The 2,644-nt window shown below is 43.9% G+C and overlaps 1 long non-coding RNA gene across 1 annotated transcript; it reads right to left on the bottom strand.

Moving 5' to 3' along the window:
- Positions 1-1,168: 1,168 nt before the first annotated feature.
- LOC106536710 (uncharacterized) lies at positions 1,169-1,727 on the bottom strand. The gene is made up of 3 exons (XR_001312573.1): positions 1,697-1,727; positions 1,452-1,547; positions 1,169-1,367 (listed from the first exon to the last, which is right to left on the bottom strand). It is a non-coding gene; the product is annotated as an uncharacterized LOC106536710 (long non-coding RNA).
- Between the last annotated feature and the right edge of the window lie 917 nt (positions 1,728-2,644).

The raw sequence follows: 2,644 nt of genomic DNA, 5'->3' as shown, positions 1-2,644 counted from the left end.
ATGTCAAATAGTATTTTTAAGATTGCTGACAAGGTCCAAGATTTTTGTTATCCTCCTAATAATATCTATGTTGCACTTCCTTTTTGTTATTAGGGCAATTCTGGAGGAAATGGGCTTGCAAGGAAGCGTGACAGCCTTGCAAGCAAATAAAAAATGAGACAGTTTGAAAAAAAAGTACATAAGTATGTATGTAAATAGGATTTCAATTATTTTTGTAACTGGTTCAAACTCGTATTTTTTGCTGTCATGAATGATTTTGTATTGTAGGATTGCAAATATCCAGGGTCAGGTGAGGGAGTTTGAAACAAACCCACTGCAGAAACTTGTCCCTGGTTTGCCCTCATGGATGAGGTGTTGGGACAGAGGCATTCAGTTAACCCCCTTTCCTAATTGCCTCTTTTCCTGAGGACAGACCAGGGCCAAGCTCTGCAGTGGGTGGTCAAGAAGCTGCTGCTGCTGAGGAGGAGGAGGAAGAGGAGGAGGATGAGAATGAGAGGGAGAAACAGGCAGTCAGACAGAGAAGAAGGAAGAGAGACAGGAATGAAGAGTTCATGGACTTGATGAGGGAAGACATGAGGCATCAGAGAGAGTTGGAGGAGATGAGAGCAGAGATGATGGACAGACTGTTCTCTATTTTGGAAAAAATGGTTCAGAAATAATGTTAATTAAAAATGTTGATTTGTTATGTTATTACTATTATTTTGTTCATGTTTTTATAAATTAAGTTCAAATAAAGTAATTGTTACAGAATGTAATGGAAGTGGTCATTCAGAAACTATTGAAAAAACAATTGAAATCAATTACAATGAATTTTATTATTTTGTAAAAAGAATGCATAAAATGATTTAAACAGAACAAAAACAAATAACTATTTAAAACATTATTTAACTATATACAATGCTGAGCAGAGAGTCCTTGACAGTGCTGATAAAGTGATGGGCTGCCACCAAAGAAGACCCTGGTTCCCCTGTTCAGCAGGACATCATCTGAGGTGGACTGCAGAGCCGCTGACACACCATCGTTCCACTGTCCACCGCTTTGTCCACGAGCTGGGTTTGCAGGACTGGCTGACTCGATGGCTGCCATGTCATTGAAATTATTTAAGAAAGTGTTACTAATAGAACATTTTAGGTTAACATCAGTTGCTGCTGTGTGTTTTACTTGCCTCGACGTTAGTCATGGTCGTCTGGTGCCTCCTCCAGGGCAGAAACCTCTGCTGCCATCCGGTCCCTCCAGACAGCCCCACTTGCAGCTTCCTGGTCAGCCTCCCCCTCATCTTCCGTGCCATCTTCAGGCTCATCCTCCAGGGCCATGATACCACCAGTCCCAAGGCAGATGTTATGGAGGATGGCACATGCTGTTATGACCTGAAAATGTACAATTTGTCACTGTAAACAACTGTCATAACTCTGATAAAATTATTTTTGGTACTAGATATTATAAGGTCTTACATGAGGGGCGAAGGTGTGGTGTACCTCCAGCGTTTGCAGGAAGATGGCTCTAAACCTGCTTTTCATCATCCCAAAGGCACTCTCATACAGTGTGTCCTGGAATGATGGTTGTTAAAACGTTGGTCACATCCCTGCAGGTGTTACCTTTTACGTCAGATGTCAGAACTTATTTTGTTTAGACTAAAGAAAAAACAAATAACTATGATAACTATAATTATGGTTGTTAAAACGCTGGGCAACCACACCTTGCATCGTCCTCTTGTACGTAGTGATGAGGGGGAGTGGTTGCTGCAAGCAGGGGTATCCTCCATCAGTGAGGACGAAGTGCCCTGGAGGAGGGTAGGCTGACCTGTACAAGTGGCTGTGGTGTAGCACCCTCGCATCATGGACAGATCCAGGCCAGCCTACGTACACATCATTGAAATGGCCCTGATGGTCACAAACTGCCTGCAGAATGATAGATGCAAACAGTTTCCTGTTTTTGTAGCCGTGACCATCAGGGCCGCCAGGTGGCTTGATCCTGACATGGCAGCCGTCGATTGCTCCAGCAGCTTTCCTGAAAGCGCGGTGTCTTGCCAGCCCTGCAGATCCTTGACCCACAGCTTCCAGGTCCTCAGCTGTAGTTGGGAAGTGGATGACCTGGTGGCGAATGGCCACCACTTCCTTGGTCACTCTGTGGACAATGCGGTGGACAGTGGAACGAGGCATGTCAAAGGCCCTAGCGACCACCCTGTATCATGTCCCACACGCCAACCAGAAGAAGAAAACCAGGGTCTCAATGGTGGCACCCCATCCATGTCGCGGGTCTCCATTCAACCGGTTCAGCAGCACTGCCAGGGACTCTGCTCAGCCTGAAGTCGGTTCTGGTGTCCTGCCCATTAAAAAATGCCTGGAGCACCAGAACTGTTACGTTGAGCCTACAGTGTTGTGATCTGACCTGTGTAGGGATATGCTGTTGTCGACGTTATGGACAATGTTATATCATAAATACCTCGTAATTATTAGCATAACAAAGGGGCACCACCTGTTTATTTCAGGAAATAATTCATTGATTTTAAATCAGTCTTCATTACTGAGTAGTGAATTCTATCATTTTCAAGACATAACCAAGAAATGACGCACAGACAAACGGAATTTCATAATATAACCTATATTAAATGATTCAGAGATGACAATACACAGATCATTTGGGC

This window comes from Austrofundulus limnaeus, unplaced genomic scaffold, assembly GCF_001266775.1.
Source record: "Austrofundulus limnaeus strain Quisiro unplaced genomic scaffold, Austrofundulus_limnaeus-1.0 Scaffold1943, whole genome shotgun sequence".
In the NCBI taxonomy this organism is placed as follows: domain Eukaryota; kingdom Metazoa; phylum Chordata; class Actinopteri; order Cyprinodontiformes; family Rivulidae; genus Austrofundulus; species Austrofundulus limnaeus.
The sequence above is the reverse complement of the archived record's forward strand: the minus strand, read 5'-3'. Positions and strand labels throughout refer to the sequence as shown.